This window comes from Onychostoma macrolepis, chromosome 12 (genome assembly GCF_012432095.1).
Source record: "Onychostoma macrolepis isolate SWU-2019 chromosome 12, ASM1243209v1, whole genome shotgun sequence".
Classification (NCBI taxonomy): domain Eukaryota; kingdom Metazoa; phylum Chordata; class Actinopteri; order Cypriniformes; family Cyprinidae; genus Onychostoma; species Onychostoma macrolepis.
The window spans coordinates 29488177-29510479 of NC_081166.1; the positions used below are offsets into that span (position 1 = coordinate 29488177).

General features: G+C 33.2%; 1 long non-coding RNA gene across 2 annotated transcripts in view; it reads left to right on the plus strand.

Moving 5' to 3' along the window:
* The window catches only part of LOC131550550 (uncharacterized), an 80085-nt gene extending 64317 nt beyond the window's left edge, over window positions 1-15768 (plus strand). For both annotated transcript variants that reach the window (XR_009273565.1, XR_009273566.1), the window contains 2 exons: window positions 10022-10095; window positions 14199-15768. This is a non-coding gene — a long non-coding RNA (uncharacterized LOC131550550). The remainder of the gene's footprint in view (window positions 1-10021; window positions 10096-14198) is intronic.
* The last annotated feature ends 6535 nt before the right edge of the window (window positions 15769-22303 follow it).

Here is a 22303-nt window from a genome sequence, read left to right on the forward strand (position 1 = left end):
TTATATCATGTTTGTTTTTGATAACACTGTTGGTTGAGTGTAGTGTAGGTGGTATGTTATTTTCAGATGCAATAGAGTATTAACCTTTTAGCCAACATTTTGTTTATGAACTTTCATGACACAACAACCAACATGATAAAACGTTGGTAGATTCACGTTCATCCGTTTCGCTTTTAGCGCCACTCACTGTACATTTCACTTTGAAACTTGAACGAACATAAAATAATTTTGCGGAAATGTCGCCACATGCACATGAGCCTGGGTTGAATGTTTGGGGGAGAACCATTGCACACAATTTCTACAGATAGTTCTTCTGGCCAGGAAACATTACCTCAGACAGAGGACTTCCTCCTCATTAGGATGCTGTTTGGCATGTAAGTGTTTCTGTGATTGCATGATCTCTACCTGTCGTCTTAAATATCAGCAGCTTCTGAACGAGAGCTGAGGCAATGACGATTTCTACAAGAAGACGTAAGCCATACAGATAGCACATAAAGACTGTTGTCTCTTCCATCTGCGGCAGAGGAAATGAACACAATGACTTACAGCAAAGGCAGAACCAGTGGAATAGCTAACTAATGGTATTGTAGTAACTTTTAGAAGCATAACAGTAACTGTTTTCATAAAACAGTTGCTTTTGCACAAAAAAGTTACTTTTTTTCTATTTGATCCATCTGATTCATTTCAGTAAATCAGGTCACTCGGTTCATTTAAATGCATTGGTTCAATAGAATGATTTGCCTTGAAAGCATTTTAAGGTGTCTTTTTTTGTAGTGTTACAAAAATGTGTATTACTGAAACCTATCGGTTGCTGCAGACTTGCATTTTATGAATCACATGGTGTGTAAATTAATAGCAAATTGTCATTTTTGGGTGAACTATCCCAATGAGTTAAGAAAGAGCTTGACGCAAGATTTTAGCTACTTTACATGCATCTGGCTGATACTGTACAAAATGTGCACGGTAATACAGCAGCATTTCCCCACTCAATTGCTAACAACCCTCTCCCCCAAATGCTTTTTTTGAAGCTTCAGCAGGCCTCCAGAGCATTACGTGCCTACAGCTCCTCAGGACGGTTAACAGACTCTCTTGCAGGCTGGCATCTCTGCCTCCTGCCAGCTCGATCTGTGTTGGCCGGCGTCTGTCCATCCATCCGGCTGCGGCTCCTACAGTAACAGCCTGCTGGGCTGGAGGCTTGATTTGAGGCCAAGGGGTCTGCCTTTAATCACAGAGCGCAAGACCAACACAATGCTCAGGAGTCTCGCTCGCTTTCCTGCGTTCTGGGACGATCCGGTTTGGTGCCGTGCCATCAGGATGGACTATCTTCCAGTGCTCTCTTGGGCTGGTTTCTCCTACGTACTGTATGGCTTGTATTTAAGCAGCCGGAATGGCATTTAGACACACATTGTGTTTATTTCCGTTCTCGCTGTAGCAGATAGCATTAGCATGCACCCTTTCTTGATTGAGCCCTATCATTTCATTATGTAATTCCAGTGAACCACAGCCATCTGGGACCATAACAATGTTCTCAATGTTCTCGAGCTTCATCACAAGCCATGTTTTTAAATGTCCGTGAAACAAGTTTTTTGAGACACTAACAAATGTGTTGCACAAGATGAGTGGTACTTTTTCCAATTTTTTTGGGGGATTTTTATTTTATTATTTTTATTTATTTATTTATTTATTTGTATTGGGTTGTACTCAACATTGAGTAAACGTCACATGAATGTGATGTTAAATTATTTGATTTACACTAGATTCAAGACATATGCCAACAGTTTCTCTGTGATAATAATGAGATGAGCACTTTTTCAGCCTTTCAGGAGCACCGGATGCAAATTAATTTGTGATATTCAATTTTAAATTATGAAATAATATAATAATAATTTATATTATTTATCATATTATTTTATTAATGAGATGGGCACTTTTCTAGCCTTTCAGGAGCACTTTATGCAAATGATTTAGTGATATGCAATTATATAATGTAAAGTGATATATATTATATTATATTATATTATATTATATTATATTATATTATATTATATTATATTATATTATATTATATTATATTATATTATATTATATTATAATTATATTAATGAAATGGACAGTTTTTTTTTAGCCTTTCAGGAACACTGGATGAAAATTTTGTGATATGCAATTTTATAATGTAAAATGATAAAATTTAATTTAAAATATTATATATTATATTATATTATATTATATTATATTATATTATATTATATTATATTATATTATATTAATTATATTATATTTATTATATTATATTATATTAGTTATGTTATAAAGCTTATAAAAATTATAAAACAAGTAAGCATGTTCAGCTCTCAAAAACAAGACTATAGACTTGATTCATGGCTTAGCTCTTTTGAATAATGCTTTCATAGAAGGATACATGGAGACATAGAAAAGCAATAGTCACATTATATAGGTTGTTTATAAAAGCTTGTTTAAATGATTAAATTCTTTTGTTAAAGTACTGAATTCACCAAACGCACCCTCATATCCCAACACCCCGTTGTCCTACACGCCCCGATCCCAAGATGCATCCCGCTTAGATGTTCCAAATACTGAAATAATGTCTGTTTGTGGAAGAGCGTTTTAATAAAGTTAAAAACACACACCCTCATCAGAGTTACATCAACTCACGTACATCAGCATTGCATCATATCAGACAAGCATTATTAAAAAGGACAGTAAGAAGATAAGGTTTCAATGAGATGATGCTTGATTGTCTGTTTTAGGGGTCTTCAGGGAATGTGATTTCAAAGATTTGAAATGCTTTTAATTTAATATTTTATTTAATTTTATAAATGTTTCCATTTATTTTTAATTTACAACAATTATAGTGATTTTTAAAAAAAATTGTATTTATTTATTTTTCCCATTCATTTTTTCAGTCATTGCTTGACTCCCTCACAAGCGATGGTGATATGATTTGGTCCGAACACCAGTAAAATACTTCATTAGGTTTTTCTCAAATAGAATCTGCCTGGGATTCTATAAACAAAGATAACTATAGACCATTGTTTTGGGACCAAGAGATATGACAGCTCTATTTGGTTTCAAAATTGCTTTTCTAAGAAAATTCTGACATAATTTAGAGAACAAGTGGGAAAGATGATGCCAAATCTGTTGATAAAATTCCACCGGGTGTCCATCTGGATCTGGTGATTTGGCCTTTGAGGCTGCAAGGAGGCGGTTAGGGGTCTGTGGAAAAATGAAGTTTAATGACCTTCAAAACTAAAATGTTATTTATGTTTAAGACAGTCATTTTTAAACATTTAATGAATCTCCATTTCATGCTGCTTTTTGGACTTTTCAGGCTGTGACTGAGATTTGAATTACTCATATTTTTGGATGCAACCTGTTTATGGCGTTCTAAATGGTTTTGCTGCTAATCTGATCCAAAAAAATCTCCATTTGGGCAGCAACCAATGATTATTTTGATTATTAAATAAGCTGATTAATTGGGGGGAAAAAGCCAAATTTTATTTTAAAAAATGTTATTCCACATACTGCCCGATGTTGTCCTCCATACAATGTACAAATTGAAGGCTACGAAAACAAATCATATAAATGATTTTTAAGCAGTACATAAAACATTAAAAATTATTAAAAGATAAATAATACATTTTTAAAAGAAAATACCGTTTCAGTTTTTCTACATAAGAATTTCATATTTCACATTTGTGAAATTTACTAGCATATTGTGAAATTTGATTCACAGGAAGGCAGTGAAAATTTATGAGGAACATTGTGAAGAAAGGGTTAAAATGTAAGCATTACATTCTAAAACAACATTTATTTAAAGCAAAGGATAAAATCACTAACTAAAAAATTAAAAGGTAACACTTTACAATAAGGTTCATTAGTTAACGTTAATTAATGCATTATATAATCTAATATTAAAAACTAATAAGATGAATATTAATAAAATTAATAACTTAGTTAACTAATGTTAAGAAATGGAACTTTTTTGTAATGTGTTACCAATTAAAATAGAGACAGACTAAATATTAACTAGTAAGAGGTTGGATGAACACACATGCATTCATCTGAACAGTTGCGAAAGGATCATTGGGGTTCTTGACATTGAAAAGTCAAGTCCTTTCCTAAGTTCTTCTGGATTTAATGCTATTGAAAAGTTAGTTGCTAGAGTTTTCCGTAGCGAGGCGGTCATCTTCTGTCATTGATCTGCAGCTGGGCGAGCAGTTCGATAATGTGTGCCAGTTTTATTTCACATTGTTTTTGTCTTGAAAAAGAGAATTCTGTTCTTTGTTAAGAATTCATCAGATTTTGTTATTTAACTCCCATTTTCTCTGACTGTCAGAAGTCAGGAGACACAGTTAGGCTTCCAAATCACGTTCATTGTCTGTCTTTTTCATTGTCTTGTTTTCTTAAAAAAACAATGGTTTTCCCTTTTATAACTACTTTTGCTGTTTCCCCTATGAGTCATGAGGTGAGTCATTTGTTTCCAGGAATAATGTCCATTCTTACAGAAGATAGTTATTAAAATTACTGTAATTTATCAATGAGGCATTAAACACCATCTGCCAGTGGGGCGTGAAGGTGATTGGGCTGAAGAGAGTGTGTTCAGAGATGATTCTGCTGCCAATAATTAGTTATTCTGAGTGTTTAGTGATGAAGTATTTATATGTGAATATGATTACTGTGTGAGTGAGTATGAGAGAGTTTTATTTTTTGTTTTGTTTGCGTTATATCGAAAGATATGAACTTGTTTATACATCTGATGCATCACAAGACATTCTGATTATCGGCACGTTTGCGAGTGTGATGTTGCTTCACAGTTTAATAAAAAGAACTGTTAATATTGAGCAACTCTCATTTCAGGCCAAACTTGGCCAGTTTATTTGTATATTTGTCTCCGCCAATGAAAATCATTCTGAAAGAAGCCAGAGAATCAAACTTTCTGATCCACAATCTGACATATTATAATATACAGCTGTTCTGTTTTTTCTGAAAAAATAAGTTTCTGAAAGAAGACCCTTTACGCTCACCAAGGCTGCATTTATTTGATCAAAAATAAAACAGTAAAAACAGTAATATTGTGAAAAACTATTTGAATTTAAAATAGCTGTTTTCTAAGTGATTAGGTTAAAATGTATTTTATTTCTGTGATCAAAGCTGAATTTTCAGCATTTACTCCAGTCTTCAGAGTCGCATGATCCTTCAGAAATCATTCTAATATGCTGATTTGCTGCTCAAGAAACTGATTATTATCAAGGTAAAAAATGGTTCTGTTGATGAATATTTTTATGGAAACTGTGATATTTTTTATTTTCAGAATTATTTAATAAATAGAAAGTTCAAAAGAACATTTATTTGTGTAATTTTCAGAATTATTTTATAAATAGAAAGTTCAAAAGAACATTTATAGAAATCTTGTGTAACCTTGTACAGTCATGGCCAAAAATATCGGCACCCTTGGTAAATATGATCAAAGGCGGCTGTGAAAATTAATCTGCATTGTTAATCCTTTTGATCTTTTATTTAAAATATTCACAAAAATATAACCTTTCATTGGATAATAAGAATTTAAAATGGGGGGGAAATATCATTGTGAAATAAATGTTTTTCTCTAATACACATTGGCCACAATTTACACCACCCTTTTAATCAATACTTTTTGAAACCTCCATTTGCCAGTTTAACAGCTCTAAATGTTCTCCTGTAATGCCTGATGAGGTTAGAGACACCTGACAAGAGATCAGAGACCAGTCCTTCATCCAGAATCACTCCAGACCCTTTAGATTCACAGCTCCATGTTGCTGCTTCTTCTCTTCAGTTCACTCATGTTCTACAGGGTTCAGGTCAGAGGACTGGAATGGCCAGCAGAAGCTTGGTTTTGTGCTCAGTGACCCATTTTGTGTTGTTTTGAGGTTTGTGTTTGGATTATTGTACGGTTGGAAGATCCAAACATGGCCCATTATAAGATTTCTAACAGAGTCGGTCACTTATTGATCTTTTTATCTGTTGGTATTTGATAGAATCCATGATGCCATGCGTCTAAACAAGATGTCCAGGACCTCCAGCAGAAATATAGGCCCACAACATCAAAAATACAGCAGTATATTTCATTGTACACATGGGGTACTTTTTATCCCTGTGTTCACCAAACCCATCTTGAGTGTTTGCTGCTAAAAAGCTCATTTTTAGTTTCATCTGACCATAGAAGCCAGTCCCATTTGAAGTTCCAGTCGTGTCTGATAACTGAATATGCTGGAGTTTGTTTTGGATGAGCGAGGAGAATTTTTCTTGAAACCCTCCCAAACAACATGTGCTGATGTAGGGGCTGTTTGACCAATTTTTTTTTAAGGTTTTCTGACCCCGAGACTCAACTATTTTCTGCAATTCTCCAGCTGTGGTCCTTGGAGAGTCTTTAGCCGCTCAAACTCTCCTTCTCACCGTGCATTAGGACGATATAGACACACCTCCTCTTCCAGGCAGTTTCCTAACATTTTATGTTGATGGGAAATTCTTAATTATTGCCCTGATGGTGGAAATGGGAATTTTCACTGCTTTAGCTCTTTTCTTAAAGCCACTTCACTAATTTGTGAAGCTCAATTATCTTTTGCTGCACATCAGAAATATATTCTTTGGTTTTTCTCATTGTGATGGATGATTAAGGGAAGTTGGGCTTTGTTTTCCCTCCTATTTGTATTTCTGTGAAACAGGAAGCCATGGCTGGATAATTTCATGTTCATAATCACCCTGGAGTGCTCAAAATTGGGAATATACTTCAGAGATATTTTATTCATAGGAATTTCTAGGGGTGCCAATAATTGTATCCAACGTGTATTAGAGAAAAACATTTATTTCATAATGCTATTTCCCCCCATTTTAAATTCTTATTATCCAATGAAAGGTTAGATTTTTGTGAATTTTTTAAATAAAAGATAAAAAGGATTAACAATGCAGATTAATTTTCACCGCCGCCTTTGATCATATTTGCAAAGGGTGCTGATATTTTTGGCCATGACTGTAAATGTCTTTACTCTCACTTTTGATCTATTTCATTTGTCCTTGCTGAAGAAAAGTATTAAATTTCTTTCTAAATCAATCAATCAATAAATCAATCAATCAATCTTACTGACCCTAAACTTTTGAATACTAGTTTATACTGGTAGATATTTGCAATTGTGGATGCAACCACCCAATTCATGTATGATTTACTGGTATTAATCAAGCATGCAAACTCTTAAATTGTGTATTTCATTATATGTGACCCTGCAGCACAAAAGCAGTCATAAGCAGCACAGGTATATTTGTAGCAATAGCCAACAATACATTGCATGGGTCAAAATTATCAATTTTTCTTGTATGCCAAAAATAATTAGGATATTAAGTAAAGATCATGTTCCATGAAGATATTTTGTAAATTTCCTACTGTAAATACATCAAAACTTAATTTTTTGATTAGTGATATGCATTGCTAAGGACTTCATTTGGACAACTTTAAAGGCGATTTTCTCAATATTTAAATATTTTTGCACCCTCAGATTCCAGTTTTTCAAATAGTTGTATCTCAGCCAAATATTCTCGTATCCTAACAAGCCACACATCAATGGAATTTAAAAAAAATGACCCTTATGACTGGTTTTGTGGTCCAGGGTCACAAACATACACACACACACACACACACACACATACACACACACATGTTGGTATTTGTGGTTTACTGGGACTCTCCATAGGCGTAATGGTTTTTATACTGTACTTACTGTATGTGCTATTGTCCTACACCAACCCTACACCTAAACCTACCCCTTACAGGAGACTGTCTGCATTTTTAGATTAAAAAAAAAAAAAAAACACCATTTAGTATGTTTTTTAAGCCTTTTGATTTACGGGGACATAGACAGTGTCCTCATAAACCACCTTCACATAGTAATACCTCTGTCATACTCATGTTATTATACAAATTTGTGTCCCCGTAAACCACAAAAACCAGTACACACACACACACACACACACACACACACACACACACACACATATATATATATGTATATGTGTGTGTGTGTGTGACCAAATGTCCCCACAAGGATAGTAAAACCTGAAATTTTGGACATTGTCCGGCCTGCGGTCCCCACTAAGGAAACAAATGATTAAAAATAGTAAATGATGTTTATCTGAAAGTGTAACAATGCAAACAGGTTTTCTGTCAGGGGTAGGTTTAGGGTTAGGTGATAGAAAATATTGTTTGGTTAGTATAAAAGTAATAGAAGTCTATGGAAAGTCCTCACAATTCACAGAAACAAACGTGTGTGTGTGTGTGTATAGAAACATGTATGTATGTATGTATGTATGTATGTATTTAATATGTCTAGTTCATTGAGGTGTTTTTTAATTCCTATTTTCTATCACATGCATGCCACTATGCTCCGTTCCGGTAAGGTTTAGTGTTGTTTTTATTGCTTTGAAAAGCAATGGTTCTTGTCTTCACTTACATTTCCTTTAACCCTCTGGAGATGTTCTTATGTTCAATGGTTTGGTGGTTGGACGCTGTCCATGGGTGAACTTCGGCTCGAATGCTTCTACAAAAAAGTACTGATAATTTTAGTCTAAGAGCAACAAGAATCCAGTGTTTTATAAGGATTCATTCTTACAAATATCATTCATTCAGGTAAGAAAGTAAACAGCCACGGCTATTTAAAAAGCGACGATATGAGAGCGGCCTCTGTTTGGAGCGATTAGAGGAAAGAGATATTTATCGGTGATAATTGACATGTCACAGGGAGTGGAGGGCTGGTTCTGCTTGGCTTCAGAATCATACTGGATCTGTTATTTGTTTTTCCATCTGTTCGGAATAAAAGAGGGAGGCTCTGTTGTCTCTGAGACAGCTGTGATGTCAGAGATGGAGAAAGATTGGATGGCTGTGGAGGATTGTAGGGGTGAGATGTGAGATGTTTCTGTATTAGGGTAGTAGTAGTAGTAGTAGTAGTAGTAGTAAAATGCAGATTAATTGGGTTTATCAAGTTTATCAACAAGCAGTCTGGCTGATATGATAACAAACAAGTAGATCGTGGCATTAGTGCTGGTTGCACTTTTTCCAATGTTTCAGGAGACAAACAATGAAGAACTTGCATTATGTTGATCTTTCTGCACTGAAAAAAAAATAAAAAGATGATTCATTGAATTTTTTTAAGGTAAGTAGTTGCAAACAATTTATTGTAAAAAAAAAAAAAAAAAAGTTGACAGTTATTCAACTAAATTGTAATAATAAAAATAAAGTAGCTAAAATAAATTGATTTTAACCACTTACCTTAAAAAAAATTAGTAAATTCAATTAATAATTTTATTTCAGTATGAAGTTATTTATAGCGTTTTATTTAATAGAATATTTTTTGAAAGAAATTGATACTTTTATTAACAACAGATGCATTAAAATGATCAAAAGTGACAGTAAAGACATTTATAATGTTAAAAAATATTTCTATTTAAAATAAATGCTGTTCTTTTGAACTTTCTAAAAAAATTTAAAACTTTCTGAAAAATAAAATGTACCGTGGTTTCCACATAAATATTCAGGAGCACTACTGTTTTCAACATTGGTAATAATCAGAAATGTTTCTTGAGCAAATCAGCATATTAGAATGATTTCTGAAGCATCACGTGACTCTGAAGACTGGAGTAATGAAGCTTTGATCACAGCAATGCATTGCTTTTTAACATAGACTCATATAGACAACAGTTAATTTAGATTGTAATAATATTTCTCAATTTTTAAAAGCCTTGATGAATAGAATAGACTTCTTTCAAAAAAAAAAAAAAAAATACCAAACCCAAACTATTGAACAGTAGTGTAGATTTTATGACTTGCCACATGAGAGTCAGATCAAATATAAAAACAAATTATATTTATGTGCAGTGCAAACAAAGCTTAAATGTCTTTGACATTTGACTTTTATAGACATTTTACTTGTTGATTCAGTGCCACAATTCTGACTGGACCACTTCTGTTTTGTTTCAGATGCATCATCAGCCCAAATCCGATGGGAAACTACTGCATGCTGTCATCTGTTCAGACGGAGTGACATTTGTCTGGTAAAAATCACACCGCTACATCAAATAAACTCTCCGACGTAAACACATACACTGGGTCTCACTGGATGCTCTGGATAGCATTATTGAGGACCTGTACAGTAAATAAAAGCTGTATAGATTTACAGAGCCTGAATTTATCACTCGAGCGCTCTCGATCTCACTCAGCACAGGAGAGCAGATCATCCAGGACTATAAAGTCCATCCAACCGTGAACCCAAGGGAAAGAATGTTATCGTCCTCTAAGCTGTCTGACATTTACAGCACTCATCCTGATCCTGCCTCGTCACACCAGCCCCATCAACCTGAGGCCTTTATTTATACCGTAATTTATACCAGGATTTACTGTATGAGGAGAATGGTTTGTTCTCTACTGGATCACTGACTACTAAACAAATATAAATTACAACTGAGTTGCATTTTCATTCACGCTGTCTGCCTTTTTTTCCGCATTGGTCTGAAAAGAGAAATTGCATGCAGAAATCAAACTATTTTTGTGCCAAAAGTCTATGTTGGTGTGAACAGGCCTTAAAGTCACTTCATGTGTTTTAGAACAGATGTCAGCAACCTTAGGCAGCACATCTTTGTCACTTTCAGTTTTTGTGTTTTGAAAACGTTTACTTCATTCCAAAGGATAATAGCTTTTACTCCACGTCATAATAGCAAGGAGCAAAAAAAAAAAAAAAAAAATTAATTTCATGAACAAATCATTCTTTTGAGACGATTATTTTTAATAAATCAGTTTTACTGGTTCACAAATCACATTAAGTCATCTGATCACAACTAATTCAGAGCAAGTCTCAAATGAACAAAAAACTGAACTGGTCTTATCCGACTTCAAATGAGCCAAGATCCTGAGCTCAAGTGTGCTGACTCTTAATGATTCATTATATGATCTATAACCTATTTATGCTTCATCCTATCTTTGTGACTGGGAATATATAGGTATTTGGAAATATAAGTATATTAACAATAGGTATTTTGAACATTAACGATGAATTATATCCAATAACAACGACAAAAAGTAAACGGTTTTTAGACATCAGTACTTGGACTTCTGATACTTAAGTATGGTTAATCTGGAATAATTGGGCCATTTTAATCCCAGTCATCTCAATGGCAATAAGTGCCCCAGTTTACCTGAATTCACCCTTCATTCAAAAGTACTTTTACTCATGTTAAAATTTAAAAGGAGTATTTATACTTTTACTGGACTAGTATTTCATCACTATATGTGCTGTCAGGATTTGTATGCTTAGCACATCTTTTTTTATTTTCTCTAAAACCTTAAGTGTTTATAGTAAAGACTCAAAGTGGTACATTTTAGGTCCCAAAGTATTTAACATGTACAGAAATTAGATTTAAATTTCACTTGCCATTTCTTCGTATTTGCTTATGAAATGTACTAGCAGTTTCTTAGTAAAAAATGTTTTAATGTAAATTCTACACCCATGTTTTCCATCTCTGTATATGTGTGAGCGTGTATGTATATATATGTGTTTGTGTGTGTGTATATATATATATATATATATATATATATATATATATATACTGTATATAGAGAGAGAGAGAGAGAGAGAGTACTGGATCATTGTGATCACTATATACCTTTTAAGTTGCATGAATTACATTTTAATTAAATTATTGCACATGATGCAAATATTTGTTGATAGTGTTGAGTAATTAACTTTTTTTTTGTATTTATGTAAAATTATATAGATGCTTTCACACAGTAAATATTGCAATGGTGACTTATAAATAAATGCATAAATAAAACTGCAAACATAAAATTAGCCCATTTGAATTTAACATTTTTGACATTTTAAAATGAATTAAATATTTTCATACTCAAGCAAATATTTGTTGATAGTGCTATTTACCTTTTTTTTTTTTCTAATTTATATAAATTTATACAATATCTGTTTTTACACAGAACACTTTGCAATGGTCATGTTCATATAACAAACAGAAAATGCTGAAAAACTGATATTTTTAATCAAAATCAACTCTTGGGACATAGGAGTTCCTACAGATGAAGAAACGCATGCATACCAAAAATGAAAATCAAAACTTTGTGTGAAAATGTCGCTGACCCCGGCAGAATGTCGCAGTGTCGAGATGAACAAGTAGATGGCTGAAGACTAGCTGTCGTTCTCACATGCTGTATATAAAAGTCGTCTTTGGGAGAGATGGAGCGAGATGAGATTGAAACTGACCCGATTAATTGATGGAGAACCTTATTGGTCTTGACCCGGTGGGAGTTCACAGTGAAGGAGGAGGTCAGCATGACTTTTCATAGTTTCTCTGATCTTTTCAGTAGTGCTTATGTGAAAAGCAAAGACCAAAATGAAAAGAAAATCTGACAGATCTTAGTGCTCGTCTCCGTCCTGATGCGCTAATGCCGTCTTTCATCTCCGCGGTCGCTGCCATCTCGCCGGTTACGGTCGCATCGCCATGGCAATGTTCAGAAAACAAATGGCTAGCCGTGATGTCATAGTTGGACAGCTTCATTCGCGCCCGCGGAGTGGAAGACGAGGACTGTGGGAGTGGAGGATTCTGGCAGGTCAGCGGCGCTGTGCAGTAACTCTAGAGGAGGATGCTACTGTATCCCATTGTTTCTCTATGCTACCTGCCGTCAATGCGCTTTAAAAGGTTACAGTTAGCATGACAAAAGAAATCCAACTGGAACAAGGGCTTCTCTTAAGCGGCTGTTTGACTGCAGAACATGAGAGTCCTGCAGTGTGAAACTCAGCAAGTGAGCCCACGTTTGAGAAGCTGTAGAGGATGAATGGATCTGTCTGTCCGCCTGTTAAGGTCACCATTGCAGTATATATTGTGTGGGAATAAATCTGTATAGATTATTTTTCATAAACTAGAAAAAAGGTAAATAACACAATCAACAAATATTTGCATCGTGCATCAAATGATACCAAAAGTGTGAGAATATTTACTTAAAAAAAAAAAAAGAGTAAACATAAAATTAGTCCAGATGAATTTGACGTTATTTATTTATTTACTTACAAAGGTAGCCATTGCAATATTTATGGTGTGAAAATAAATTTTAAATAAATTAGAAAAGGGTAAATAACACTATCAACAAATATTTGCATTGTGTGCATCAAATGATGCAAAAATTCTGAGAGTATTTAAATATCAAAAATGCAAACATAAATTAGCCCATATGAATTTAACAAAGTATTTATTTAAAAAAAAAATTGTGTATCAAATGATGCAAAAAGTGTGAGAATGTTTAAATTTTAAAACATCAGAAATGTGAAAAATAAAATGAGTCTACATGAATTTAACATTTATTTAATTCATTCATTCATTCATATATATATAAAGGTCACCATTGCAATATTTATTGTGTGAGGATAAATCTAATCTTACATAAATGAGAAAAAAAGGTAAATAACACTATCAAAAAATTGCATCATGTGCATCAAATGATGCAAAAAATTATGATAATATTAATTTTAAAAAATCTACCGTAAACAGTTAATCTATTTGAATTTAACACATTTATTTGATATTAAATCATAATTATATACAGCGTTACTACCTAATTCAACTTATATACAAATACACATTACATGTTTTTTCATATATGCACATGTACTGTATGCACTGTGCATTTATATAAAAATGTTATTAGGTATTAACAAACAAACAGACAATAAATAGATAAGTAAATAAATAAATAAATAAATAGTTTAATTCATATGGGTTAATTTATGATTACATTTTTGATATTTTAGCGTTCCATTAAATAAATATTCTCCCAATTTTTGCGTAATTTGATGCACATGAAGCTGAGTTATTTACCTTTTTTTTCTGATTTATGTAAAAATTACACATTTTCACAAGTAAATATTGCAAACAGAAAAGGATGAAAATTTGCTAGTTTGATTTAAAATCAACTCCTGGGACATAAAATTTGCCATAGTTGAAAAAACACACACGTACAAAAAGCACACTGGCGAAAGCGTTTCAGATCAGACTGATAACGGGAAACCCAACCGCGGTATCACAACAACACACACTCACACAGTGTAAAACTAGCATGCAGACTGTCCTTCACAGCTTCTCTGTGCTTTTCTCTGCAGGTAGCGAAATGCAATGCAAAATGCATTTCATCCGTCACGTCTCATCGCTCGAGGTGTCATGCACCTGTCCTGCTGCGTTACCCACAACATGGCCTCCTTTCCCAGTAAATCTCTGCCAGTTAGCTGGAATAAACACAAGGGTCATGCTAACACCCCTTCAGAGATCTTCACAGACAGATTTTCTCATCTGGAGAGCGAGTGGCTGTCCTCGGCCTTCGAGTGATTGTCAGCGACACACGGAGACGAGCAGCGGTTTTGAAGCGCTTGAACATCTGCATGCGCCTCCAGTTGTTTGTAATAGTGATGGTGTAAGGAGAGACACCCTTTTCTCTTTCTGACCCCCCCCTTCCTTCTGAATCCCACATCAGTCCATCTGGTTTATGTTTGTTTGGCTGCGTCTGGCTTATAGCTGCATCGGGGTCCAGATGGCTTCAGCGCTGTGCTTTAAGTGTCCTGCATGGGTCATCTGTGATGAGGAAGCCCTTCCCTATACATTGATCCATGGAGATTAGAGTCTAGCGGTGAAGTGCTGGTCATTTATCCTCTACGAGCGTCCCAAAGAGAAATACAGCGATGGCTAACCTGTGGAGGGCAGCGCTTGGGGCCAATCGACTAACGTCAGGCCTCTATTCTTTTGCTTCTACGGTGAACGGTGGAGAATTTGTAAATACGTGAGTCAGATATTGGCAAGGACGCTTCAAAAACAGCCTCCTGCATCAAACATGACAATGTTGTGAACCAAAGCGATGTATACTGGAAGAATTCTTCTGTAGTTGGATCTTCTAAGGTTTTATGGTGAACTGTCATTGCAAACAGAGCTGGAATGTTTGTAGGTTGCTTTGTAATATACAAAAGCATCGTTTGTGGCTTTGTATACGGTTAATTTGTTTTCACCAACCGTAATGTTTGAGATTCTTAGTCGATGAAGCACAATAAATCAAATCATTTCAATCTTTTTGTTCATCATTATGCTCAATTGTCATTTTGGATGTTGACATCATCCCACAAACTACTGGCAGATGACAATAAATGAGGGTAAATGCAGTTTAAACAGTTTTAAACTGTTAAACATCCTTTTTTATCCAGACACATGGATTTGTAACTTTAGTTTATGAAAAGCTTGAGGTATTTACCTCACAAGAGATTGGTCATGTTTGCTAATAGACCAATTTTTCATCCTATTAAGTGTAGTAATGCTTTATATACTGCGTTGTTACAGAGTGAATTTGCTAAACATGCCATTTTTATGCTCTGCATTTCTTTGCAAATCGCTGTATTTATTCCCTTAAGATAAATGCTACATGCACAATTTTATATTAGATTGTATTTTTTCAGTGCAAACATGATTCTTTTTGTTTAAATTAGGATCGTTAAGCTTCATTTTCAACACCTTGCGCTACATGCTTGCCGCCCTTAAGACTGTGTAATTACTGTCTGCAGAATTTTATTTAAGTGAGATGTTTGATGTGTTCAGCACAGGTATTTTAACATGTTTGCAGCGTTACCTGGTTTGTATGATTTCCTTCAGGTGCTACTGTAACGCAGACGGCGCATGCAAATAAATAACACTATCATTCGTTCTGTGTGAAAACCCCTCTAAGAGTACAACAGCAATGCCAGTAACAAACTTCAGCCGCACAGACAGAAACTAGTCTGTGTCTTTCACAGCAGAAACTTCCAGAAAAGTCCATGTATTTTTATGCAAATTTTGGGATATTGCATAAAAATTCATAAAATCTTAAAATGTGCAAAAAATGGATGCCATTGTCTCATTGAGATACTATTGTAGTTTTTATTAATATTTTGAATTAGTTTTTATTTTTAGATTTTCTGTTTTCATTTTAATTTAAGCTGTTTTAGTCATTTTGTTGTGTTTTGTGTAATTATTTTTAGTAGTTTTTTAATGTTTAGATAGTCTTTATTAATTTTTACTTTAGTTTTAGTTATGTTGGTGCATCAAGTTAAATTGAAAATTTTTGCATTGGCAACTAGCAGAAAATAAATAAATTAATTAATTTAAAAAAAAAAAATGATTCTCCCAACATGGGCAAATGAGGTTTTCTACTGGAAAATAACATAAAAAATGTTTTGTACTGGAAAATAAATAAATGCATAAATGCATACAAACAAACAAATAAATGAATAAATATTGTGATTGGATAACTACGCTAACCACCATATAAAATACTGTTTTAATCAACCTGAAATTCCTGAAAGTTTGTTGTCAAAATGATTTTGCGTAATTACAAAAATCACATAATTATATATTGTATAATTACTTCCAAAACTTTCTCACATGACAGCATTTGTTGTGTTCCAAGTCATTTATTATGTTAGAAAAACAGTCAAAAAAGAGTTATTACTGATACTTTTATACGATATTCCAAGTTTGATTTGCCACTATTTGGATGGGAGCACAGCTACTGAAAAGCTTCTCTTAGTTTCGCATTGTGCATTCAAAAAAGTTCACGATTTTGCAGGAGAGGTTTAAAGGCCCAGCGTCTGATATTTGTGGAGGTTAAGCTGAGTTTGATGACATCTTTATAGCGGCGCTGTTAGCTTGTCCTCTACCTTAGCCTGCAGTTTCTCACACTTCTCTCCTCAGGACTCAATTCAGGCCAAATCTGCTGCACTGAATGGAGACGGGCAACAAAAGCTGACATCATTCCAGTAGGATCTGATTGCACGCATGCACAAACACACACACACACACACACACACACACACACGGCCCCTTGCTGGGCCCCCGGAACAATGACATCACAGGCTCCCCTTCACTCGCGCTTTCTGAGATGCTGCGTTGCCCTGAACAACAGCACTGCATTGGGTCGTCATGTTTGTGTGTTTGTGACAGAGAAAAACAGACGACAACAGGCGGCTCTTAAAGGGAAACTTCACCCAAAAATCATCATCCTGTCATCATGTACAAACCTCTGTGACTTTATTTCTTCTGTGAAACACAAAAGATATTTTAAAGAATGATTTCGTCCATGCAATAAGAGTCCGTGGGATTTGAAACAACATTGGACCCCATTGGCTTTCACTGTATGGGCAAAAAACAAAGACATTCTTCAGAATATCCTATTCTGCGTTCAATAGAAGAAAGTAAGTTATACAGATTTGGAACGACATGAAAGTTAATTTTTAGATGAACTATCCCTTTGAGCTTGTACAGCTGAAAGCATGTCATTTACTGTTGCAATTTACAGTTAATTTTATGCAAATATCCAAGCTCTGTTTTATTTTATGCACAATAAAATAATCTTTTTTTTTTTTCTGGTATTGAGTAAAATATCTCAAATATTTGTTAAATTTAAGATGACGTGTTCATTTTAAGATGACTTACCCTGAAATAAATTTTGTGGAGAAACCATTTTCACTCAGAAATTGATATAAACCAATGATAGTAATTTCACAATTACAAAAAAACAAACAAAAAAAAAAAAACAGCAAGTATGACCCACTAAATTAAACCTGACAGAAAAACTGAAATGGTATCTTACATGTAATGTCCCAGCTGCTATTTTATTTTATTTACTGAGAAATATAATAGAAAATCTTGGTTTCCCATGTTTAGAGAATCAAACAATTTTTTTTTTTTTTTTTTTTTTTGAATATCGAGTGTATCAAATAAAAGTTAGCATTATTTTATTATTTTTTATAATTATTATTATTATTATTATTATTATTATTATTATTATTATTATTATTTAATTTACTGACAAATTCAATAGAAAATCTTGGTTTCCCATGTTTAGAGAATCTTTTCAGGTATTGAATGAATTATCTAAAATATTCAAGTTACAGTAATTTATTTATTTGTTTGTTTGTTTTACAAACTAATACAATACAAAACATCCATTCCCTATGTTGAGAGAATCATATGATCTTTTTTCAAGTACTGAATAAATTTCTCATGTATATTTAATAATAAATTTATAATGGCGGTCTTCATTATTAGATGAACTATCCCTTTAAGCTTGTACAGCACCAAACACGTTCAATTTATTGTTAAAGGTACACACAATATCGAAAATACCATTTATTTATTTAAATAGAAAAACTCTGTTCCATGTTGGGGAAATCATATGATCTTTTTAGGACTAAGTGAAGCATCTCATATTTGTTAAAATTACATGTATTTTTACGATTGATGAAGCAATCAAACCTAAATAGAGCTCAATTTTGGTGCGGACTCTGTATTTGAGCTAGCAGTTCAAGCTGTCATTTTCCCTAGAGTCTAGGATTGATCTCCGAGTTGGAAAACTGACTGAGAACATGGGAATGAGTAAATGAGATGCGCGCCACTCTTCATCTGCATATGGCCGACTCCCCATGACTCTCTTCACTAATTCCATGCCTGTACTCTCCTCCCACGATGCATTGTGCTGCCGTGATGTCAGTGTCGGCCGGCTGTCCCTCAGAACTTCATCAAAGAGAGGCGAGTGAAAGGATCGGCCCGGGAGCTGTGGACAGGAATATCAATTTGCTCTGGAACGGGACGGAGAGGCTGCAGTTTTCCCGGCTTCGGCCCTCCAGGGTTTGAAATCAACCAAACAAATTTGTTTATTAGATTTTTCCACCTCTCTTCCTCCAAAACGACATTCTTTCTCTTTTCTTTTAGCGTTTTTGTGCAGCAGTGGGACTTGATTGTCTTCCTTCCCCCTCACGGTGTTTTGGAAAAGGCTTCTGTAATTAGTGCTCGGCTGAATTAATTACGGAAATGAGGATGCGAAGGACGAGAGAAAAGATTTTGGGGGTTGGGGTTGAAGCGATTGTATCAGAACCCAGTGTTCCCACTAATTAATCTCTTCATTCACATGACAGGAATTAGCCGGCCAAATCATATTTGCCTGATTCTCAGTCTCAGCTCCATGTCCAAAACAAGCACTCTTTCGCTTCCCTCTTCTTTCTACACCATGAGTCCTGTCGTATGGATTCTATCACATGCTTTCTCTCAGGGCTGGGGGTAATGCATTACAAGTAACATTTTACATAAACAAGATTATTAGCTTCTCTTTCTTTCTTTTGTCTCTATTTCTTTCTGAATTTTTGAGAAATACAGTAGTCATGATTTTTTTTAAGTACCGTGTAAAGTATAAAGTACGTAATATCCAAGTCATTATTTATTTATTTATATTTTTTTAAATGTATTTTCTATTTTATTTTATAATTTAGTTCCCCATGTTGGGGCAATCATTTGACTTACCATTTATTATTATTTTTTTTAAAGCATTAAGCGAAGCTTTTATTTTATCTTATTTTATTTTATTTTAATATTTGTCAATACAAATATTTGTTCAATTACACATAATATCCAAGTTAGTTTTATATATATACATATATATATATATATATGTGTATGTGTGTGTGTATATATATATATATATATATATATATATATATATATATATATATATATATATATATATATATATATATATATATATATATATATATATATATATATATATATATATATATATATATATATATATATATATATTTTTTTTTTTTTTTATTTTATTTATTATTTAATTTTATTTATTATTTAATTTTATTTATTATTTAATTTTTAATTTAATTTTTAATTATAATTTAAATTAAGTAGAAATAGAAAACCTTGGCGAATTAAATGATTCTTTTTCAAGTAGAAAATTAGTTGAATTTACACATAATATTCAAGTTAATATTGTTTTTGTTCATTTTATTTTATTTACAAATACAAAAGAAATGTTGTTCAATAGAAATGCTTCCAATTTTGGGAGTATGTACAGGTATGTGTGTGTGTGTGTTTATTTTATTTATTTATAAGTATTGAGTTAATTATTTGAAATATTTGTTACATTTACACATAATATCCAACTTTGATGTATTCAAATATTTTTAATTTTTAATTTTTTATGACAAATACAGTATAAAAATTGTTTCCCATGATGCATTTTTCAATTATTGAGTGAATTATCTTGTAAAATTAAGATGTAATATCTGTGTTAGTTTTTTGTTTTTATTTTAATTAATAAATATGAATAATTTTATTAATAAATGTCATGGTCGTAATTCTATAGAGAGTGTGCGTCAATAATGACGCACAGAGCTCACTAAGTTTGTTTTGTCCCACCTCGCTACTGCTGGTAAATTGCAAATTTCCCTCCTCTCTCCTCTCTTTTTTTTAAAGTATCATTCCCATCGATGTACTTTCTCTCTCTTGTCTCTGGATTGAGATGTTGAAGGCGTCTTACCCCATTTTTTATTAATTTTCCCATGAAATACCTTTAAGCTTCATTCTGGCCGGGTCTACTGAGTGATGTCAAACATTTGGAAAATACGTGATTATCTGCACTCAAACACACACACACACACACACACACACACACACACACACACACACAGACACACACAGAAACCCGGCTGATCAGTCCCAGTGTTTACAGCGGTTTCTCCTGTTATTTGAAAAGCAGAATGGCTGTTAATAGCAGTAATGGAATATAAGTCTGTCACTCCTCATGAGCAGTGAATCGGTCCCAGACTGGCCCATCCAGAGGCCAGCATGCATTACTTCAATTGCATTAAGAGACATTTGCTATAGCAATTACTGCCTGTGGGAAATGAGCTTAACCTAACGCTCCTCTCTCTACCCAGAAACAGCTGCGAAGCTCTCGAGCCGGATCGTCCTCGCTGTCATTTCCTTTCTTTTCAGACAGATACCTTCATCCGTTTTTTTTTACACTCGGTTTCGTCCCTTTTCTCTCTTTTTTTTCCTGAGGATTTATTTTGGAAAAGATGCCCAATTCTGTTTTTTAGCTAAACGTCAGTGTTATTTTTGGTGTTTGGGTCAGTGTTGTTTTAGTATCATTGAGATACAAAAATTGTATTAATATTTTTATATTTATTTATTTATTTATTTATTTTAATTTAAATTTTTTAAATTTTAGTTTTACTTATTTTATATGGAATCTTGTTTCATATCAATTCATAATTGTTAGGAAAAAAGTCTCTATTATATGTTTTTTAATTATTATTATTATATATTTTTTAAATTATTATTAATAGATTGATATAAACTCAGAATTGCCAGATATAAAATAGCTATTCTGAGAAGGAAGAAAAAAAAAAAAAAAAAAAATCTAAATTGCAAGATTTGAACTTGAAATTGTGGATACAATAACTAACATTTCTGAAAGGAAATAAAAAATGGTAAGATAAACAATTACAATTTTTTACAAACATTTTCTAACTTGCAATTAAGAGATATAAACTCACAGTTTTGAGATAAAAAGTCTGAATTGGCAGATAAAAATTTAGTAATTTATAGTTTTTATTAATATTTTTTATTTTAGTTGTTTTAGTCATTTAGATGTTGTTTTTTTTTTTTTTTTTTACAGAAGAGGATTAGGGCCAAGCAATAATAAAAAGATAAAAACCATGACCATAAAGTCATTATAACGTGAGATTAAACTAAATTTCAAGAAAAATGTCGAAATAAAATGTTGAGATTAAACTCATTAAATTTCGAGAATAAAGTCATTATTTTTCAAGAAAAAACTAAAAAATTTATTTTAATTTTTTTTGGAGTATACAAAGGATACTGCCATACCAATTTACACACTTTTATTTTTTATTTATTTATTTTTTTTAACAATCACTAAGGGTGAACATGAACAGTCAAAATCCTCAGTGAGAAACTCGTTAAATTTTGAGAAAAAAAGTCAAAATAAAATGTTGAGAATAAGCTCATTAAATTGAGAAAAAAGTTGAAAATAAACACAATTGTGTAATGTTAATTTCATCTCGTTGGACCGCGTCAAACGGCGTCTGCAGTGGCGTAGGTTGGAGAGTAGGTTTTCTTCGTTTTCTGATCACGCATCACATTGGAAAAGTGGAAATCAATTGCTTTACGAATGTTAAGTGATTTGGTTTCAGCTGCACATTTGAATCATAACCTGAACTCATACATTGTAATATCGATCATTATAATTACCACATTCCTTAGTTATTGTGAATTGTGTCAGCGTTGTGGTAACGGGGGAAAAAATCCCAAAACCCGATGCAAGCAACAAGCCAGAGAAATTTCCAAATGAAAATAAACCATGCACACATATTAC